Source organism: Lepidochelys kempii, chromosome 3 (genome assembly GCF_965140265.1).
Source record: "Lepidochelys kempii isolate rLepKem1 chromosome 3, rLepKem1.hap2, whole genome shotgun sequence".
Classification (NCBI taxonomy): Eukaryota; Metazoa; Chordata; order Testudines; family Cheloniidae; genus Lepidochelys; species Lepidochelys kempii.
Genome location: NC_133258.1, coordinates 60814296 through 60827151, shown reverse-complemented (window position 1 = coordinate 60827151; position 12856 = coordinate 60814296). Strand labels below are relative to the sequence as shown.

Sequence of the window (12856 nt, the reverse complement as noted above, 5' to 3'; positions counted from 1 at the left end):
ACCCGCATGGCCCCACAATATGCCAACATTTCTATGGCTGACTTAGAACAACGCTTCCTCGGCTCTTGTCCCCTAGTGCCCCTACTCTACTTGCGGTACATTGATGACATCTTCATCATCTGGACCCATGGGAAGGAGGCCCTTGAGGAATTTCACCTGGATTTCATCAATTTCCACCCCACCATCAATCTCAGCCTGGACCAGTCCACACAAGAGATCCACTTCCTGGACACTACAGTACAAATAAGCAATGGTCACATAAACACCACCCTATACTGGAAACCTACTGTCCGCTATACTTACCTACATGCCTCCAGCTTTCATCCAGACCACATCACACGACCCATTGTCTACAGCCAAGCCCTCAGCTACAACCACATTTACTCCAATCCCTCAGACACAGACAAACACCTACAGGATCTCTATCAGGCAGTAGACTGAATACTACAATACCCAACTGGTCAAGTGAAGAAACAGATTGACAGAGCCAGAAGGGTACCAAGAAATCACCTACTACAGGACAGGTCCAACAAAGATAATAACAGAATGCCACTTGCAGTCACATAAGGCCCCCCAAGTAAAACCTCTCCAGCGCATCATCGAAGATCTATAACCTATCCTGAAAGACGATCTCTCACTTTCACAGACCTTGAGAGACAGGCCAGTCCTCCCTTACAGACAGCCCTCCAACCTGAACCAAATACTCACCAGCAACCACACACCACACAACATAAACACTAACCCAGGAACCAACCCTTGCAACAAACCCTATTGCTAACTCTGTCCACATATCTATTCAAGGGACTTCATCATAGGACCCAACCACATCAGCCACAACATCAAGGGCTTGTTCACCTGCACAACAATGGGATATATGCCATCATGTGCCAGCAATGCCCCTCTGCCATGTACATTGGCCAAACCGGACAGTCTCTAAGCAAAAGAATAAATGGACACAAATAAGACATCAAGAATTGTAACATTCAAAAACCAGTCGGAGAACACTTCAATCTCCCTGGACACTCAATAACAGACTTAAAAGTCGCCATTCTTCACCAAAAAAACTTCCAAACCAGACTCCAATGAGAAACTGCAGAACTGGACACCATCAAATTAGGCCTGAATAAAGACTGGGAGTGGCTGAGTCACTACAAAAAATAAATTTTCCCTCTGTTAATACTCACAGCTTCTTGTTAACTGCTGGGAATGGTCTTTGAATATCCTATGATTCTATAGCTTACTTCCCAGGTTCACAGTTCCTGATACCTCATTCATGCTCACATAACCTCTCCACAGTCACTGCATTGCTTGTCCTGTTTCAAGAAAGAAATTAACTTCTTTACAGCTAGCAGGTAACAGAGGCTCGTTCACCTGCACATCTACCAATGTGATATATGCCATCATGTGCCAGCAATGCCCCTCTGCCATGTATATTGGCTAAACCGGACAGTCTCTACGTAAAAGAATAAATGGACACAAATCAGACATCAAGAATTATAAAACATTCAAAAACCAGTTGGAGAACACTTCAATCTCTCTGATCACTCGATTACAGACCTCAAAGTGGCAATTCAACAAAAAAACTTCAAAAACAGACTCCAACGAGAAACTGCTGAATTGGAATTAATTTGCAAACTGGACACCATTAAATTAGGCTTGAATAAAGACTGGGAGTGGATTCATAGATTCATAGATTCATAGATATTTAGGTCAGAAGGGACCATTATGATCATCTAGTCTGACCTCCTGCACAATGCAGGCCACAGAACTTCACCCACCACTCCTAAAAAAGACCTCACACCTATATCTGTGCTATTGAAGTCCTCAAATTGTAGTTTGAAGACCTCAAGGAGCAGAGAATCCTCCAGCAAGTGACCCATGCCCCATGCTACAGAGGAAGGCGAAAAACCTCCAGGGCCTTCCAATCTGCCCTGGAGGAAAATTCCTTCCCGACCCCAAATATGGCGATCAGCTAAACCCTGAGCATATGGGCAAGATTCATCAGCCAGATACTACAGAAAATTCTTTCCCGGGTAACTTGGATCTTACCCCATCTAAAAACCCAGATGACATATATGTATGGATGTGTCATTACACAAAATAAAACTATTTCCCCATATTTATTTTCCTCTGCTACTGTTCCTCACATGTTCTTGTCAACTGCTGGAAATGGCCCACTTTGATTATCACTATAAAAGGTTATTCCCCCCCCCCCGCTGGTAATAGCTCACCTTACCTGATCACTCACCTTACAGTGTGTATGGTAACATGCATTGTTTCATGTTCTCTGTGTATATAAAATCTCCCCATTGTATTTTCCACTGCATGCATCTGATGAAGTGAGCTGTAGCTCACGAATGCTTATGGTCAAATAAATTTGTTAGTCTGAGGTGCCACAAGTACTCCTTTTCTTTTAACAATTCAATCTGAGGGAAAACTGAGTCACATAACTTTTCATAAAAATAAATGATACGTTCCCAGTTCTCCACAAGTGTCACAGCACACTCATGCTTCTTAGCCACAGTGTAACTAAGGGGAAGAAAACTCAAAAGTGAATATGGTGAACACTCAAATTAATAAAAGGTAACTGATTTATATTTCTGTAACTAAACCCTGAGTCTATCATTTTAAATACTTATCAACCTATTATTTTACATGTAGCTCCCTCACAAAAACATATCAAACCATTGGATCAAAGGCTCTATCCAATCCCCACTGAAATAAGTGGGAGTCCCTCCATTAATGGCAGGCTTTGAATCAGGGCCCCAACTATGTAACCTCTGAGTTAGTACAAGCTTAGCAGCATATAGAATGCATATAAAACATGGCAGAAATGCAAACTAACATATTTTGGTTATACTGTGTGTCTTTGTGAATATCCTAAAATATGCGAGAACACACATTCATGAACTCATTATACTAACATTTCTGTTATCAGTAGCTAACTTTTCTAAACTAAAGGCTCTTTTAATAATAATCCCCCCCCATGCTTGTGTTAATTTTATTGACTCAAGTTCCTCTATAAAGTTTTAGCTGCTTTGTAAGCTGCTTCATAACCTTTACTTGTTTTAATTGATTTTTTTTCACCCTTTTAAACCGCATTTTCTAACATTTCAACTGAACCACATCTGCCAAAGCAATAAGTCCATGCGTTAAACTTAAGATTTTAATGTGTAAGTGATGCATAGGCGGAATGCTAAGTCACATTCTTGCCACAAAAGAACAAATGGTGTGTAATTTGAAAGAGTTTTTAAAGAAGGGTAATGGTATATTCCTGGAGATGAAGCAAGAGTACAAACAAAGCTTTGTTGTGTCTGATTCGCTGGCTGGCAGAATTAATTTGTTCCTGTTCACATTTTAAAAAGAACGTTGCTTGGTGTCTTACGCAGCTGTAATATTTAAGTCACTGTCAGGGCACCCTAGAGCTTTCGTAAAGGATTTTTTTTTTACTATTACCTAAATTGAAAGAAATAAAATAAATACATTTTAGGGCTAGAAAGTCAGACATTGTGAGCTGCTATTAAGCTGGGAAGAAAATAATCATTATAAACAATGGAAAGCATCAATAAATTAGATACCTTATTTATTTTGTCTTTCAAATATAGGTTTAAAACTGTATGCAATCACATTAAGACGATCTGAAATTTTGTTGTACACTATATATTTCAAACAGAGCATACTGAACATAAAGATTTATTTTCTTTATTGTGTCACTCATGTATATTTAGAATGACACGGTTCTGATCGAACATAATATTTAAAGTTAAGATGAACAGTATGCTATAAATAGCAAAAAAGAAGAATTTCAATATGGTGAATTCTGTGATCAGCCAAAAATCACAGTATAATTTAAAATACTGTTTAATTGTACTCAGCTGTTATGAATTGATATTTATAAAGTATCTTATATTGACAGCCTTCACCACTGTAAACACCACATTACAATCAACACTCCAACTAGCTGCCAGCTAACGTTTCTGCCAGTTTTTCAGTGATATATGTTATCACATGTTTAAAATATAATACTATTGTATGTATATTATATTACACGTACAGAGTTACAGAAATCAGTAATTATATGACAGACAAGTCTTACAGAGAACTGAGTATAGGCTGAATTAACACAGAGAAGCTGCTTCAGAACACACTATTCACAGGACTCCAAATCACAGAAATCCAGAAAACTGAGAGATGCTTGCTCTGCAGCAGAATTGACATTCAGAAGCAAGATTACCCAGCTATGGTGTTCCCCTCCACCAATCTATTCCACAGCTGAACTGCACAACTGCTTGAAGGAGAAGGGAGTTTGAGTCTCCCGTGTTTCACAAAACCCGATTTACAGGCCTGCCAATCCTTTTCCAACTTACATGTGAAAAATTCTTACATTTTTGCTATGCCCTTCTCCATTACCATGGCAGTATAAAAACATTCTTACTTAGCCTTATGTCAATGTTCAGCACAATGCAAAGCCCTGCTGCCCCCCCCCCGCCAAAAAACAAAAAAAAAACCCACCACAAAAAAGCCTTGGGTTTCACCAAGCTAATATCCAAGGCTCCATATAAAGTTAACAATATTAATAAAACCATTTCAAAGTATTAAAAATTTCCACTTGTGGATTGTTGTACTCTGTTAACTTCAGAGATAAATCAAATCAATTCCACTCACAGTTACATTCCTGAAACTCTACTGAAATCAGTATAAGGTATAACTCCAATAAGGGCCTTAGCTGATACTAATGGTGCCTTTCCATTGAATTCAATCGGCTTTGGATTAGACCCTTAGAGCAGAAGTTCACACAATATCTCTACTAATGACTGATATACACAAAGCAGCAACTGTCATCCAAGTACAACTCCTAGGTATGCACAGAACAATACTACAAAACAATAAAAAGACTTTAGTTTGGTAAGTTGACATTATAACACTGAACAACTAGGTTCTCTTTTTGTTCCTCCTTAGAAATATATTGATAGAAGTTGAATATATGGAAAATCATGTGCAAGGTTCCTATTAATGATGGAAAGTGCTGTATTTCCTGTACGTACAGGTTTTTTTTTTTAAAATATCAAATGGGTGAAGAGTGACCATAAAAGTGAAGAAATAAAAATATGGAAACTACATGTCACTATTTTTGGTAAATTGAAAACACTCACTTATATCAGTGGAGTCTATACATCAAGTCTAGTCTAGCCATAAACTAAAATGAGTTTTAATGAACGATAGACAACACTCCATGTCATTAAGCCACCTCACACAGTTTTGCATATTCCCTAACATTATCTGCATGGAAAATAGATGAGCTTAGGAAAAAAAGTGATGAGACTTGCTACTTATATAGTAAGTACACTACACAGACATCAAATGATGACCTAATGTGACAAAATATTCTAGAAAATAAAAGAATGATATTTATTTAATTTCCATATACAGTCTTCAAAAACCAGTACAGCAGCTAAGATCCTGTTCCTTTTCTTTAAACTTTAAATCAAGTATTCTTGAAGAAGTTTGCGGCATTTTACTTCCACTGAAAGTTAAATGTAACTTTTTTTCACTGACATATACAATGGTATCTATACTGGGGGGCGGGGGGAGGGGGGAAATAGGAATAATTTTTTTGGCCTGATATGACTTGGAGGGTTAATTGTGAAGGCTGAAATAAGGACAAAAGCCTTCTTATTATAAAACAGTATGAGCTTAAGTTCTCCCTCTGCTCAGATCTTAACGATTTATATAGATTTACTATGGGCTTATTTCCAGTTAATCTTGGAAATCACTTTAGGAAATCTAAAATAGCTTTAATGTTCTGCAATTAACCTCCTAGTGTTACTTTGAGATAAATTACTGGAAACATATGTAATTCAAAATTGTAAATAAATAAGGGAACTGGTAATCAAAAAGGGTTCTTTACAATTGGAACTTGAGCTATATACCTACTCTGAAAACCCAGATAAAGTTTTTAGTTTTACCAACTAAAAGTAACTTTCATTAAAGGAATTAAATTTTAAAGAAGGTACTGAGCCAAACAAATCTTGTTTCAAAACAAGAATCCTAGAGATACAATAGGATTTTCGACCAACTCAGTTCAAGGGGTAGCAGATGCCAACAACTACAAAACATGTAAGTTAAATTTTCAAACATTGCTCTTTAAGCATGTACCAGGGACATACTTAACTTTGAAAGAAAAAAAAATGGCTGCCTAAATATCATTTACATACTATTTTATAGAGTAGCACCTAAGGTTACTATATATGAAAGAAATTACACAAATTGGAGAAAAATAAAGGATAATAATATTTGTCTCTAATTTGTGCCTTTGACAGTGCTCTGTATGTAGTCCAATTCTCCTGTTTGTCTGGATTTTCTATACTGTACCAGCTTTCAGAGTAACAGCCATGTTAGTCTGTATTCGCAAAAAGAAGAGGAGTACTTGTGGCACCTTAGAGACTAACCAATTTATTTCAGCATAAGCTTTCGTGAGCTACAGCTCACTTCATTGGATGCATACTTGTGGATAATACAGAAGATGTTTTTATACACACAGACAATGAAAAAATGGGTGTTTATCACTACAAAAGGTAATTACTAGCAGGAGAGTGGGGTGGGGGGAGAGAAAACCTTTTTCAGTGATAAACACCCATTTTTTCATGGTCTATGTGTATAAAAACATCTTCTGTATTATCCACAAGTATGCATCCAATGAAGTGAGCTGTAGCTCACGAAAGCTTATGCTGAAATAAACTGGTTAGTCTCTAAGGTGCCACAAGTACTCCTTTTCTTTATACTGTATCAGGGAGACAAACCCTATTGTAAATATGTGATTGGAACACCTGATATGGATTCAGATGTTGTCAAGGTTCCTCCCCCACTCTGAACTCTAGGGTACAGATGTGGGGACCTGCATGAAAAACCTCCTAAGCTTCTCTTTACCAGCTTAGGTCAAAACTTCCCCAAGGTACAAAATATTCCACCCGTCGTCCTTGGATTGGCCGCTACCACCACCAAACTAATACTGGTTACTGGGGAAGAGCTGTTTGGACGCGTCTTTCCCCCCAAAATACTTCCCAAAACCTTGCACCCCACTTCCCGGACAAGGTTTGGTAAAAAGCCTCACCAATTTGCCTAGGTGACTACAGACCCAGACCCTTGGATCTTAAGAACAATGAACAATCCTCCCAACACTTGCACCCCCCTTTTCCTGGGAAATGTTGGATAAAAAGCCTCACCAATTTGCATAGGTGACCACAGACCCAAATCCTTGGATCTGAGAACAATGAAAAAGCATTCAGTTTTCTTACAAGAAGACTTTTAATAAAAATAGAAGTAAATAGAAATAAAGAAATCCCCCCTGTAAAATCAGGATGGTAGATATCTTGCAGGGTAATTAGATTCAAAAACATAGAGAACCCCTCTAGGCAAAACCTTAAGTTACAAAAAAGATACACAGACAGAAATAGTTATTCTATTCAGCACAATTCTTTTCTCAGCCATTTAAAGAAATCATAATCTAACACATACCTAGCTAGATTACTTACTAAAAGTTCTAAGACTCCATTCCTGGTCTATCCCCGGCAGAAAACCAGTATATAGACAGACACACAGACCCTTTTGTTTCTCTCCCTCCTCCCAGCTTTTGAAAGTATCTTGTCTCCTCATTGGTCATTTTGGTCAGGTGCCAGCGAGGTTACCTTTAGCTTCTTAACCCTTTACAGGTGAGAGGAGCTTTCCCCTGGCCAGGAGGGATTTCAAAGGGGTTTACCCTTCCCTTTATATTTATGACAGATGTACAGGTACTCCCTGGAATTAGTTTAACTCGATTTTATTTATTTATTTTTGAACTACAGTAGAACCTCAGAGTTACGAACACCAAAGTTATGAACTGACCAGTCAACCACACAACTCATTTGGAACCAGAAGTACATAATCAGGCAGCAGCAGAGAGAAAAAACAGCAAATATAGTACAGTACTGTTGTAAATGTAAACTACTAAAAAATATAAAGGGAAAACAGCATTTTTCTTCTTCATAGTAAAGTTTCAAAGCTGTACTAAGTCAGTGTTCAGTTGTAAACTTTGAAAGAACCATAACATTTTGTTCAGAGATACGAACATTTCAGAGTTATGAACAACCTCCATTTCCAAGGTGTTTGTGATTCTGAGGTTCTACTGTAATTGCATTTCAACTCAACAGTGACCTTCTCAGTGCATATTTGAGCATGTAAGTGGCAATATTTTCAGAAGAGTAATTTAAGCACATAATGTGGTTGTAAATAAAATGAGTACAAGTGTCATCTTGTGTATTTAAGAGTCCACTCAGCCCTGTGCTATGATGATGATACTTTACAGTGCTTAGTTATCAGGTTTTGTACCAGTTTATGTTTAATATCAAGCCTTAGTTATACAACAATTCACATTTTTCCAAGCATTGCACAATCATCAGCTACTCCTCATAACACCCTGTTGAGGTGTCTAGGTAGTGAGAGTTATTCATAAACTCTACAGGTGAATAAATATAATGCAGTATGTTTAAAAGTTCTCTCTTCAGCAGCATTTTTAGTAGGAATTGTGTCCCCAATGTGGGACACTTGGCAGGTACAGGTACTGTTTATTATGTGCAGCATTTTTCCAAACATTTAGAGAGAGAATGAATAAGAAATCCTGTACTGTAAAAGCAACAACACTTTTAAAATGAAAAATGAAATTAAGATCTGGTTGGCAATCTTTCATTAGTTCTATATTTTGTATTTTAATATACTTAACAAAATTGTTAATTGCGGGCAATTTAATAATTAGCTATGCTAAACAACCATAATTAATGGTAGAGATACAGATTTTATGACGTATGCATTAATACCAGCAACCTTTTCCCATAGAAGTGGGAACAGTTAAATAGTTTGTTCACTATATTAATGAAATAAATTTTAAAGAATCAAAAAAGTAACAAATAGCGCGTTTATAAAAGTATAAACGCGTATTGTAAATCTATTGTGTAAGTATTTGTAACCACACAGATTGGTTTGGCTATAAAAACCTAAGAAATACCCTTCTAATAAAGCTGTGTGATGCATTCCTGGTCTTTCCTCCCCCCACTACCTCCATACGATTTGCTATCATGTTTCATATCTACATTTCAATGACAATGTCTTTGAGGTAGCGACTGTGTATTGATACTGGTTTCTAAAAAATATTTCAATGAGGGCTGTCTTAAACAAACAAAAGATTAACAATCTTTTAAAAATATCATTAAAATAATCAAATCTCAGATTTTTTTCAATTTTGTTAATTCCAAGTGTAATATTAAACAAATCTAGAGATAGCTATGTTTTTAAAAAATATATCAGTCGTAACTTAAAATATTTTAATGACCACAAATGCACAATATTTCCCTTTATAATACCCTTACTTACACTGACTCCTTGAATGCTACTCAATGCAAGTAAGGGTTTCAAAATCTAATCAAAGTGTGAAGGAAGCAGTGCTTATTTTTCTCTAGTACATTTCTTTTTGTAAACAAGCAGGAATGCCCAGTGAACAAAGCAGGTTAAAAGGAGTATTATAGATAGCCTTAACAGACATAGTAAACAACAAGAGACTGATAGCATATATTGTACATCCACCAAACCAGACTATGTACAGATCAATGTACAGGAGAGAGAATTCTGTCTTGTTTTCATTCAACTATCCATCACACAGAGGAATTACTGAGATGAAGCAAGCAGTAGTCAGAGGGAAAAAAACGAAGTAATTAACACACAGTATGAAAAAGCCAGAAAGTAGCATCTAGCTAGATGTTAATCTCATTCCTTTTCCCTGTTGCAAGAATTAAACTTATTTAGAGTAATTTATTATCATAGTATGGTGTGTCTTTTTCAAATCATACATAAAATATAAGCACAAAGGCTTCCAATAACACAAACCCATTTGTCTGTTACGATACAGTACATTCTGATTTTTACAATGATGGCTTTCCTGCCCCTCCATCACTTATTCTCTAGTGAACGAGATGACTCACCAACATTGAACTCTTCCAGCTAATAATTCTTTAGTCAACAGTAATAAAGAGAAGCCTTCTCTCTTCATGAAATCGATATCTGGGCTTCTTCTATTCGCAAAAAGCACCTGAGTTTTCTGATTATGTGTCATCTTCAATTTTGCACTATACCTAAGTATAGCCAAAGCAATGTTACTTCTCAGCTGCCTAAGAATACTTTAAATTCCTCTTTCCTTACTAGATTCCATGAGAGGGTCAGGGCAAACTGCGCGGTTGTATGGTCCATTTATCACTTCCCTATTTGTCTGGCATGCCACATTTTGTATGCATCTTGCAATCTAACCTGGAATTGCAGAAAGGTATTAGCAGTAAAACTAGATCCCCAGTCTGCAACATTTATGGCACTTGTCACCGGTATCAAGTTTTGATTGAAGAGGGGCAGAATTTCAGATAAGAACCCTTCTCCTCCTATGGGTGATGGGAGAGTATGTAGTGGGGTGCACTATCCCTTTAAAGGTACAGTCTGAAACCTCCAGCCAAAACAGTCTGGGCACAGTCAAGAAAAACCCTGCTTTGCCCTGAGGTTGGGGTTGCATCTAAACAGGAAAAGGAAGCTGAGCAAGAAAGAGAAGGGAACAGAAGCCATGCTGGCTGTTATGGGTTGCAGGACCCAGGACGCTAGCCTGCCCTGGGCCTTAGAAACTGTTTTCTGACTGTAAGTTTGGTTGCTGTGACACTAGGCTCAGTCATAAAGGCCTTATGAACTTGGTTACGCTGCTCCTTCCCCAGTCAGACATCTAAGGGAAAGGGAGACAACCTGCCTGACTCCTAGAACAATGAGAACTAGGATCTTTGATGGTTAGGGTCAGTTTCAAGGCCTTCTTAAAGGGGATTGTCATAGGATGGTCATCTCCAGTAAGCTCTCTTGTGGCCTCAGGGTCGCCCTGCAAGCAGACCTTGCCTCAATTTTCCTTGTGCACTGACACCCAAGCCTTTTGTAAAATTTTTAAAAGTGGTTTATTGCTATATAAGTATCTTAGCTGCTTTTATTTTCTATATTAAAATATGGAGAGGTGTTATAAAATGTTAGGCAAACCTTCATTATTCATACATTTCTCTTTCATTTGTGGCCTGTAAGACCACAGGATTTAACTATTCAGGGGGTTTCTAAAATATCAGTATAATAATTTCTGGTAACAATTACTTCTTTCTTGTTTCATTTGATTTGATTCTCCTATACAGAATCTATTTTTTAAGTCTGTAAAATTCAAGTTCAACATACAGCTTTGAAAAAGACAGAGACATAGGTCTAGGCTCAACTGACACAGCTCCATTCTTTTTAGGTATTTTGGAATTCTTATGTCAAAACCTGTCACACACTATAAACCTGAACGGATCATAATTAAGATTCAGATCCTCAATTTCGTTCTGTTTAAACAGGATATCTGAAATGCCTATTGGAGCCTGATCCTGCAATCAAGCAAAATGTCCTCTGAAGTCAATGATAGTTTTGATAAATGAAGCAGGATCTGGCCATTTGTCAGTTAGTGACATTTGGTACAGAGTATCGTCTTTCTGCACACTGTAATTTAAATGTTGATGGAGGAAGATCTTTAACATGAATTCTATGCATTTTATATTTTTACTTTGAGCAGAATAGTATACAGGATTTATATTAACTATTTTAATCCTTTTCTGAACTATGATACTTTTCTTAAGCATAATTTCCCAAAATACTTATTACATGTAGGAAAAAATATATACTTATGTTTATAAGTGATCATAGGGACATTTTATTGAAACACTGCTTGCTAATTGTGCACATTTGAGGCAATTTTTGTGATCAATTTTCAGAATCAACTCTATTAGAATATTTTTCTACTTGACTTTAATGAGTCATTTAGATTCTTTTCAATACCTTGGGCTTTCCTTTTTCTCCAGATACGATGTTCTTGTTATGTGTGTTTTGTCTGTAGAATTTTCCAGAGCAGTGTATAAGAGGAGTTTAGGGGTCACTAGAAGTACAGTGGAGCGTCTGTGTTTCTGCATGCAACTACAATAATGCCTTGGGATCTACTAGATTTCCCTGATCTCACATCTGTTCAGCAGATACTAATGGTATATATATTTTCCCCTGGAGGTAATTTTTTTAAACACTTGTTTCATACTTGAAAAAATATGCTTATCCCAAGTATACAATCATTTTATTTCAAAATACAGCCAGCACAAGAAATCTTAAATTAATCTCCTATGAAATGAGCCCTGCCCAAGCCACAACCTCTATTCCATTCTGCTCTCCATACCTCATTCATTGCAATAATCTAATCTAGTGGTAACAAGGGAAGGGATAAGGGCAATTTGCCTGGTATAAATATTTTTATAGCTAGATAACCAAGGCAAAAGCAATCTCTGAAAGGAAAGAATGTAGCTTCCCTGTCTTTGCCAGATCATGGTAAGCACATCATGATAAGCACATAGCTCCTTGGGTATCCAAGAAACTCCCCAGGTTGCATGTCTGCATACCCCAACATTGAGGGATGCTAATACAATGTTTACCATATCTTTCGGTTGCTTCTCAAATCCTGTAAGCATCATCTCAGTTTTGTATTAGCTACTTGCTCTACAGCTAGGTACCTCTCCTCACAGTCCATGTCTATAATTTCTGTTAGCCAATTATAAAACTGCACCACTGCACCAGCAGGGACAGAAAAAGAGATATAAATTTCAGTGTTAACATTCTGAAGGCTTCTCAAGACATTCTTCCTCAGTAACCCTCTATAAGCCCCATACATATATTTAACAGAAAGGGTAAAAAGATGGCATCTGTGGGACAACATACAAGAACAATAGCCTCAGATAAACAAATTGCC

The 12856-nt window shown here is 37.2% G+C and overlaps 1 protein-coding gene across 1 annotated transcript in view; it reads right to left on the bottom strand.

The window, feature by feature from the left end:
- Nucleotides 1–12856, bottom strand: part of MEI4 (meiotic double-stranded break formation protein 4) — a 132430-nt gene that overhangs the window by 52543 nt on the left and 67031 nt on the right. The window lies entirely within an intron of this gene.